The sequence below is a fragment of the Sinohyriopsis cumingii genome, chromosome 17 (assembly GCF_028554795.1).
Source record: "Sinohyriopsis cumingii isolate HCF-2022 chromosome 17, ASM2855479v2, whole genome shotgun sequence".
In the NCBI taxonomy this organism is placed as follows: domain Eukaryota; kingdom Metazoa; phylum Mollusca; class Bivalvia; order Unionida; family Unionidae; genus Sinohyriopsis; species Sinohyriopsis cumingii.
This window is the reverse complement of record NC_142977.1, coordinates 78,751,831-78,762,723: the sequence shown is the minus strand read 5'-3', so window position 1 is coordinate 78,762,723 and position 10,893 is coordinate 78,751,831.

Genomic DNA, 10,893 nt, shown 5'->3' with positions numbered 1-10,893 from the left:
TATCATCTCATGCCAATTTGCAATCTTGCGATGGGATGCAAAGTTTCAAGAACAGTGTGGATTTGAATGGAATGAATACGCACTGTGTGACTAAAATGGTTATCATTCTGTAATGTTGGACCAAACATGGAAATTCCACAAGAGCAGCTTAACAGAAAGAAATAGGATTAATTGAAAGTCAATAGTAGATTATAATTGGGCTTATACAAGTGCCAATGGGAAATGCTGACTTAAGGAAACTGTTCTTGTTTGTTGGTATTCACTGCTACTTCAACAAAAGGGAATGCAAGAGAACTGAACTAACTACATGAACAATTTCAAAGCAGGAAAGTGTAAAAAACAAAAGGACAATTAGAGCAGGACAATTCAAATCAAAGTGGGAAGGAATACCATATCCTTAATAAATTACCTAAAAATTACTCATGCCAGAACACCCCACATGGTACAAGTGATCTATCTATAAGTGTACTTAGAGTGTTCTCTATCCTGGTTTATGGCATGCCTTACAAGAACAAGATAGCTGTTTTTGTACACATGATTTTTCATCTTTTGCAGGTACAATAGCCAATATTTGGCCAAAATCAACTATATTATGTTTACATAACTTATTTTGTTGCATGCATTCCAATCTAGGAGGTAACAGCACATACATAAAGGGATCAGGTAGCACAAGTCTATATCTATCATAGCTATAGTTATCAAAAGTCCCCATCCAAAGCCAACTTGTGCTATTTTCTGAAGATTTCATACATTTTATTCGTAAAGAACTTTCAATATTTGACCAAAACTGTTCAGCACACATTTGTTTTCCTACATCAAACTAGTATAGTTCATAAATGCCGCCCACATGTATGCGTTTCTATGGATACATTGTGAGGCTATTCTTTCCTTTAGCAAACCTTCATTTTTCCAATAATCTGTGAAATAGTTCGGGACTGTATAAGTAACAAATATACTTAGTCTCACTTGTGAAAAACAATTTGATGAGGTACTAACCTATGTCTTATATGCATGTGTATAGAAATGTCATTGAGCTGTTTGAACTATTGTTTTCATACTTTTGCTTCACCATCAAAATCATCTTTTGAAATAAAATGAATTCTTTCAACTATGAGTTGTATCTTATTCATATCAGCACTTATTGAACTTCACATAGGTGATATAGGATAAATCACATTATGTCATATTATGTAATAACTAGGTCAAAGGTCAATGTACCAAATAGTATGTACCTGTCCTACTTCAAAATGTACAATTCACCTAAAAGAAAGGAATTTATATTTGTTTGGTAGGTGCAGAACTTAACATCAGAGACAGGTGGACATGACCCAATCTTATTATAAAGTATAAGCTTTGACCACTTTACACTATCTGCAGATACAAGAGGTCACTAACCACCAGTCCTCACACAAAGGTCCACCTACCCATCCTCTTTGTAACACAAATAGTAAGCTTTCCTCCTTTGTAATGTGAATAAAATTGTTTCAATAAACCAGTCAGTCACCAAATATAGTAAATCACAGCTTCTAGGTGGTTATGCTGGATTGGGGGGTGAAATTAGGGGAATAAAATACAGAAAAATGCCAAATATAAACACTAAGTATAGCACATCAAATGGAGTTAAAAACAGGAGGAAAGTGTTTATCTAAAAGGGAGAGGTAGCTTATGATAAAGGAATTAAAGGAGGCAAAATCAGCAATGCGAAAAATGAGAAGTGAAAGTTTGATGACCTTACCTTGGACAAATATATGGGGCAGGGCCCAACAGGTCCAAGGACAGCCCAAAGGCAACTGTGCTATAACATCCTTTACAGGTATCCAAATTTCAAGTGAAGTTGTGTTCATTTCCATCTAATATAAAAGGGTGAATCATTTAGATAATATAGATACATATAAAGTATATTTCTTCTACATAAGAATTTAATAATAATTGGCATAAGATAGAGAGAAACTTATCTCAGATCCAAGCAGAACATACCTTATCAGTTTTTAAACTTGTAAACTTTACTGTGAGAAATTATTAAATTGCTTCTACTTACATTTGCATCAAGATTGAGGGCTAATATAATACTTCACAAATCTTCTCTTTATTTTCATAACCAGTCACTGAAAATGTGAGATTTTATTTCCTTGAAATGTTATGACTGGTGTAAGGGAGATAACTGAATGATATACATAAGGTGTGGTAACCTCTAATACATTATCCATGTAATATGGATGAGTTCATCAACAACCTGTATTAACTTTGTTGCAATTAAATTATCTCAAAATACATTACTGATAAAGTGAGAACCTAACATTCAGACTCCTATATTTAGTGGAGACCTCAAGAGTCATGTAATTTTAATGTCTAAGATGACGCAGCTCTTTCATATCACATAGTTCATATTTTCTACAATGCCGGCATGTAGAGTGCAGCCTTCCATAACCATGCAGATATCATCTCATGCCAATTTGCAATCTTGCGATGGGATGCAAAGTTTCAAGAACAGTGTGGATTTGAATGGAATGAATACGCACTGTGTGACTAAAATGGTTATCATTCTGTAATGTTGGACCAAACATGGAAATTCCACAAGAGCAGCTTAACAGAAAGAAATAGGATTAATTGAAAGTCAATAGTAGATTATAATTGGGCTTATACAAGTGCCAATGGGAAATGCTGACTTAAGGAAACTGTTCTTGTTTGTTGGTATTCACTGCTACTTCAACAAAAGGGAATGCAAGAGAACTGAACTAACTACATGAACAATTTCAAAGCAGGAAAGTGTAAAAAACAAAAGGACAATTAGAGCAGGACAATTCAAATCAAAGTGGGAAGGAATACCATATCCTTAATAAATTACCTAAAAATTACTCATGCCAGAACACCCCACATGGTACAAGTGATCTATCTATAAGTGTACTTAGAGTGTTCTCTATCCTGGTTTATGGCATGCCTTACAAGAACAAGATAGCTGTTTTTGTACACATGATTTTTCATCTTTTGCAGGTACAATAGCCAATATTTGGCCAAAATCAACTATATTATGTTTACATAACTTATTTTGTTGCATGCATTCCAATCTAGGAGGTAACAGCACATACATAAAGGGATCAGGTAGCACAAGTCTATATCTATCATAGCTATAGTTATCAAAAGTCCCCATCCAAAGCCAACTTGTGCTATTTTCTGAAGATTTCATACATTTTATTCGTAAAGAACTTTCAATATTTGACCAAAACTGTTCAGCACACATTTGTTTTCCTACATCAAACTAGTATAGTTCATAAATGCCGCCCACATGTATGCGTTTCTATGGATACATTGTGAGGCTATTCTTTCCTTTAGCAAACCTTCATTTTTCCAATAATCTGTGAAATAGTTCGGGACTGTATAAGTAACAAATATACTTAGTCTCACTTGTGAAAAACAATTTGATGAGGTACTAACCTATGTCTTATATGCATGTGTATAGAAATGTCATTGAGCTGTTTGAACTATTGTTTTCATACTTTTGCTTCACCATCAAAATCATCTTTTGAAATAAAATGAATTCTTTCAACTATGAGTTGTATCTTATTCATATCAGCACTTATTGAACTTCACATAGGTGATATAGGATAAATCACATTATGTCATATTATGTAATAACTAGGTCAAAGGTCAATGTACCAAATAGTATGTACCTGTCCTACTTCAAAATGTACAATTCACCTAAAAGAAAGGAATTTATATTTGTTTGGTAGGTGCAGAACTTAACATCAGAGACAGGTGGACATGACCCAATCTTATTATAAAGTATAAGCTTTGACCACTTTACACTATCTGCAGATACAAGAGGTCACTAACCACCAGTCCTCACACAAAGGTCCACCTACCCATCCTCTTTGTAACACAAATAGTAAGCTTTCCTCCTTTGTAATGTGAATAAAATTGTTTCAATAAACCAGTCAGTCACCAAATATAGTAAATCACAGCTTCTAGGTGGTTATGCTGGATTGGGGGGTGAAATTAGGGGAATAAAATACAGAAAAATGCCAAATATAAACACTAAGTATAGCACATCAAATGGAGTTAAAAACAGGAGGAAAGTGTTTATCTAAAAGGGAGAGGTAGCTTATGATAAAGGAATTAAAGGAGGCAAAATCAGCAATGCGAAAAATGAGAAGTGAAAGTTTGATGACCTTACCTTGGACAAATATATGGGGCAGGGCCCAACAGGTCCAAGGACAGCCCAAAGGCAACTGTGCTATAACATCCTTTACAGGTATCCAAATTTCAAGTGAAGTTGTGTTCATTTCCATCTAATATAAAAGGGTGAATCATTTAGATAATATAGATACATATAAAGTATATTTCTTCTACATAAGAATTTAATAATAATTGGCATAAGATAGAGAGAAACTTATCTCAGATCCAAGCAGAACATACCTTATCAGTTTTTAAACTTGTAAACTTTACTGTGAGAAATTATTAAATTGCTTCTACTTACATTTGCATCAAGATTGAGGGCTAATATAATACTTCACAAATCTTCTCTTTATTTTCATAACCAGTCACTGAAAATGTGAGATTTTATTTCCTTGAAATGTTATGACTGGTGTAAGGGAGATAACTGAATGATATACATAAGGTGTGGTAACCTCTAATACATTATCCATGTAATATGGATGAGTTCATCAACAACCTGTATTAACTTTGTTGCAATTAAATTATCTCAAAATACATTACTGATAAAGTGAGAACCTAACATTCAGACTCCTATATTTAGTGGAGACCTCAAGAGTCATGTAATTTTAATGTCTAAGATGACGCAGCTCTTTCATATCACATAGTTCATATTTTCTACAATGCCGGCATGTAGAGTGCAGCCTTCCATAACCATGCAGATATCATCTCATGCCAATTTGCAATCTTGCGATGGGATGCAAAGTTTCAAGAACAGTGTGGATTTGAATGGAATGAATACGCACTGTGTGACTAAAATGGTTATCATTCTGTAATGTTGGACCAAACATGGAAATTCCACAAGAGCAGCTTAACAGAAAGAAATAGGATTAATTGAAAGTCAATAGTAGATTATAATTGGGCTTATACAAGTGCCAATGGGAAATGCTGACTTAAGGAAACTGTTCTTGTTTGTTGGTATTCACTGCTACTTCAACAAAAGGGAATGCAAGAGAACTGAACTAACTACATGAACAATTTCAAAGCAGGAAAGTGTAAAAAACAAAAGGACAATTAGAGCAGGACAATTCAAATCAAAGTGGGAAGGAATACCATATCCTTAATAAATTACCTAAAAATTACTCATGCCAGAACACCCCACATGGTACAAGTGATCTATCTATAAGTGTACTTAGAGTGTTCTCTATCCTGGTTTATGGCATGCCTTACAAGAACAAGATAGCTGTTTTTGTACACATGATTTTTCATCTTTTGCAGGTACAATAGCCAATATTTGGCCAAAATCAACTATATTATGTTTACATAACTTATTTTGTTGCATGCATTCCAATCTAGGAGGTAACAGCACATACATAAAGGGATCAGGTAGCACAAGTCTATATCTATCATAGCTATAGTTATCAAAAGTCCCCATCCAAAGCCAACTTGTGCTATTTTCTGAAGATTTCATACATTTTATTCGTAAAGAACTTTCAATATTTGACCAAAACTGTTCAGCACACATTTGTTTTCCTACATCAAACTAGTATAGTTCATAAATGCCGCCCACATGTATGCGTTTCTATGGATACATTGTGAGGCTATTCTTTCCTTTAGCAAACCTTCATTTTTCCAATAATCTGTGAAATAGTTCGGGACTGTATAAGTAACAAATATACTTAGTCTCACTTGTGAAAAACAATTTGATGAGGTACTAACCTATGTCTTATATGCATGTGTATAGAAATGTCATTGAGCTGTTTGAACTATTGTTTTCATACTTTTGCTTCACCATCAAAATCATCTTTTGAAATAAAATGAATTCTTTCAACTATGAGTTGTATCTTATTCATATCAGCACTTATTGAACTTCACATAGGTGATATAGGATAAATCACATTATGTCATATTATGTAATAACTAGGTCAAAGGTCAATGTACCAAATAGTATGTACCTGTCCTACTTCAAAATGTACAATTCACCTAAAAGAAAGGAATTTATATTTGTTTGGTAGGTGCAGAACTTAACATCAGAGACAGGTGGACATGACCCAATCTTATTATAAAGTATAAGCTTTGACCACTTTACACTATCTGCAGATACAAGAGGTCACTAACCACCAGTCCTCACACAAAGGTCCACCTACCCATCCTCTTTGTAACACAAATAGTAAGCTTTCCTCCTTTGTAATGTGAATAAAATTGTTTCAATAAACCAGTCAGTCACCAAATATAGTAAATCACAGCTTCTAGGTGGTTATGCTGGATTGGGGGGTGAAATTAGGGGAATAAAATACAGAAAAATGCCAAATATAAACACTAAGTATAGCACATCAAATGGAGTTAAAAACAGGAGGAAAGTGTTTATCTAAAAGGGAGAGGTAGCTTATGATAAAGGAATTAAAGGAGGCAAAATCAGCAATGCGAAAAATGAGAAGTGAAAGTTTGATGACCTTACCTTGGACAAATATATGGGGCAGGGCCCAACAGGTCCAAGGACAGCCCAAAGGCAACTGTGCTATAACATCCTTTACAGGTATCCAAATTTCAAGTGAAGTTGTGTTCATTTCCATCTAATATAAAAGGGTGAATCATTTAGATAATATAGATACATATAAAGTATATTTCTTCTACATAAGAATTTAATAATAATTGGCATAAGATAGAGAGAAACTTATCTCAGATCCAAGCAGAACATACCTTATCAGTTTTTAAACTTGTAAACTTTACTGTGAGAAATTATTAAATTGCTTCTACTTACATTTGCATCAAGATTGAGGGCTAATATAATACTTCACAAATCTTCTCTTTATTTTCATAACCAGTCACTGAAAATGTGAGATTTTATTTCCTTGAAATGTTATGACTGGTGTAAGGGAGATAACTGAATGATATACATAAGGTGTGGTAACCTCTAATACATTATCCATGTAATATGGATGAGTTCATCAACAACCTGTATTAACTTTGTTGCAATTAAATTATCTCAAAATACATTACTGATAAAGTGAGAACCTAACATTCAGACTCCTATATTTAGTGGAGACCTCAAGAGTCATGTAATTTTAATGTCTAAGATGACGCAGCTCTTTCATATCACATAGTTCATATTTTCTACAATGCCGGCATGTAGAGTGCAGCCTTCCATAACCATGCAGATATCATCTCATGCCAATTTGCAATCTTGCGATGGGATGCAAAGTTTCAAGAACAGTGTGGATTTGAATGGAATGAATACGCACTGTGTGACTAAAATGGTTATCATTCTGTAATGTTGGACCAAACATGGAAATTCCACAAGAGCAGCTTAACAGAAAGAAATAGGATTAATTGAAAGTCAATAGTAGATTATAATTGGGCTTATACAAGTGCCAATGGGAAATGCTGACTTAAGGAAACTGTTCTTGTTTGTTGGTATTCACTGCTACTTCAACAAAAGGGAATGCAAGAGAACTGAACTAACTACATGAACAATTTCAAAGCAGGAAAGTGTAAAAAACAAAAGGACAATTAGAGCAGGACAATTCAAATCAAAGTGGGAAGGAATACCATATCCTTAATAAATTACCTAAAAATTACTCATGCCAGAACACCCCACATGGTACAAGTGATCTATCTATAAGTGTACTTAGAGTGTTCTCTATCCTGGTTTATGGCATGCCTTACAAGAACAAGATAGCTGTTTTTGTACACATGATTTTTCATCTTTTGCAGGTACAATAGCCAATATTTGGCCAAAATCAACTATATTATGTTTACATAACTTATTTTGTTGCATGCATTCCAATCTAGGAGGTAACAGCACATACATAAAGGGATCAGGTAGCACAAGTCTATATCTATCATAGCTATAGTTATCAAAAGTCCCCATCCAAAGCCAACTTGTGCTATTTTCTGAAGATTTCATACATTTTATTCGTAAAGAACTTTCAATATTTGACCAAAACTGTTCAGCACACATTTGTTTTCCTACATCAAACTAGTATAGTTCATAAATGCCGCCCACATGTATGCGTTTCTATGGATACATTGTGAGGCTATTCTTTCCTTTAGAAAACCTTCATTTTTCCAATAATCTGTGAAATAGTTCGGGACTGTATAAGTAACAAATATACTTAGTCTCACTTGTGAAAAACAATTTGATGAGGTACTAACCTATGTCTTATATGCATGTGTATAGAAATGTCATTGAGCTGTTTGAACTATTGTTTTCATACTTTTGTTCACCATCAAAATCATCTTTTGAAATAAAATGAATTCTTTCAACTATGAGTTGTATCTTATTCATATCAGCACTTATTGAACTTCACATAGGTGATATAGGATAAATCACATTATGTCATATTATGTAATAACTAGGTCAAAGGTCAATGTACCAAATAGTATGTACCTGTCCTACTTCAAAATGTACAATTCACCTAAAAGAAAGGAATTTATATTTGTTTGGTAGGTGCAGAACTTAACATCAGAGACAGGTGGACATGACCCAATCTTATTATAAAGTATAAGCTTTGACCACTTTACACTATCTGCAGATACAAGAGGTCACTAACCACCAGTCCTCACACAAAGGTCCACCTACCCATCCTCTTTGTAACACAAATAGTAAGCTTTCCTCCTTTGTAATGTGAATAAAATTGTTTCAATAAACCAGTCAGTCACCAAATATAGTAAATCACAGCTTCTAGGTGGTTATGCTGGATTGGGGGGTGAAATTAGGGGAATAAAATACAGAAAAATGCCAAATATAAACACTAAGTATAGCACATCAAATGGAGTTAAAAACAGGAGGAAAGTGTTTATCTAAAAGGGAGAGGTAGCTTATGATAAAGGAATTAAAGGAGGCAAAATCAGCAATGCGAAAAATGAGAAGTGAAAGTTTGATGACCTTACCTTGGACAAATATATGGGGCAGGGCCCAACAGGTCCAAGGACAGCCCAAAGGCAACTGTGCTATAACATCCTTTACAGGTATCCAAATTTCAAGTGAAGTTGTGTTCATTTCCATCTAATATAAAAGGGTGAATCATTTAGATAATATAGATACATATAAAGTATATTTCTTCTACATAAGAATTTAATAATAATTGGCATAAGATAGAGAGAAACTTATCTCAGATCCAAGCAGAACATACCTTATCAGTTTTTAAACTTGTAAACTTTACTGTGAGAAATTATTAAATTGCTTCTACTTACATTTGCATCAAGATTGAGGGCTAATATAATACTTCACAAATCTTCTCTTTATTTTCATAACCAGTCACTGAAAATGTGAGATTTTATTTCCTTGAAATGTTATGACTGGTGTAAGGGAGATAACTGAATGATATACATAAGGTGTGGTAACCTCTAATACATTATCCATGTAATATGGATGAGTTCATCAACAACCTGTATTAACTTTGTTGCAATTAAATTATCTCAAAATACATTACTGATAAAGTGAGAACCTAACATTCAGACTCCTATATTTAGTGGAGACCTCAAGAGTCATGTAATTTTAATGTCTAAGATGACGCAGCTCTTTCATATCACATAGTTCATATTTTCTACAATGCCGGCATGTAGAGTGCAGCCTTCCATAACCATGCAGATATCATCTCATGCCAATTTGCAATCTTGCGATGGGATGCAAAGTTTCAAGAACAGTGTGGATTTGAATGGAATGAATACGCACTGTGTGACTAAAATGGTTATCATTCTGTAATGTTGGACCAAACATGGAAATTCCACAAGAGCAGCTTAACAGAAAGAAATAGGATTAATTGAAAGTCAATAGTAGATTATAATTGGGCTTATACAAGTGCCAATGGGAAATGCTGACTTAAGGAAACTGTTCTTGTTTGTTGGTATTCACTGCTACTTCAACAAAAGGGAATGCAAGAGAACTGAACTAACTACATGAACAATTTCAAAGCAGGAAAGTGTAAAAAACAAAAGGACAATTAGAGCAGGACAATTCAAATCAAAGTGGGAAGGAATACCATATCCTTAATAAATTACCTAAAAATTACTCATGCCAGAACACCCCACATGGTACAAGTGATCTATCTATAAGTGTACTTAGAGTGTTCTCTATCCTGGTTTATGGCATGCCTTACAAGAACAAGATAGCTGTTTTTGTACACATGATTTTTCATCTTTTGCAGGTACAATAGCCAATATTTGGCCAAAATCAACTATATTATGTTTACATAACTTATTTTGTTGCATGCATTCCAATCTAGGAGGTAACAGCACATACATAAAGGGATCAGGTAGCACAAGTCTATATCTATCATAGCTATAGTTATCAAAAGTCCCCATCCAAAGCCAACTTGTGCTATTTTCTGAAGATTTCATACATTTTATTCGTAAAGAACTTTCAATATTTGACCAAAACTGTTCAGCACACATTTGTTTTCCTACATCAAACTAGTATAGTTCATAAATGCCGCCCACATGTATGCGTTTCTATGGATACATTGTGAGGCTATTCTTTCCTTTAGAAAACCTTCATTTTTCCAATAATCTGTGAAATAGTTCGGGACTGTATAAGTAACAAATATACTTAGTCTCACTTGTGAAAAACAATTTGATGAGGTACTAACCTATGTCTTATATGCATGTGTATAGAAATGTCATTGAGCTGTTTGAACTATTGTTTTCATACTTTTGTTCACCATCAAAATCATCTTTTGAAATAAAATGAATTCTTTCAACTATGAGTTGTATCTTATTCATATCAGCACTTATTGAACTTCA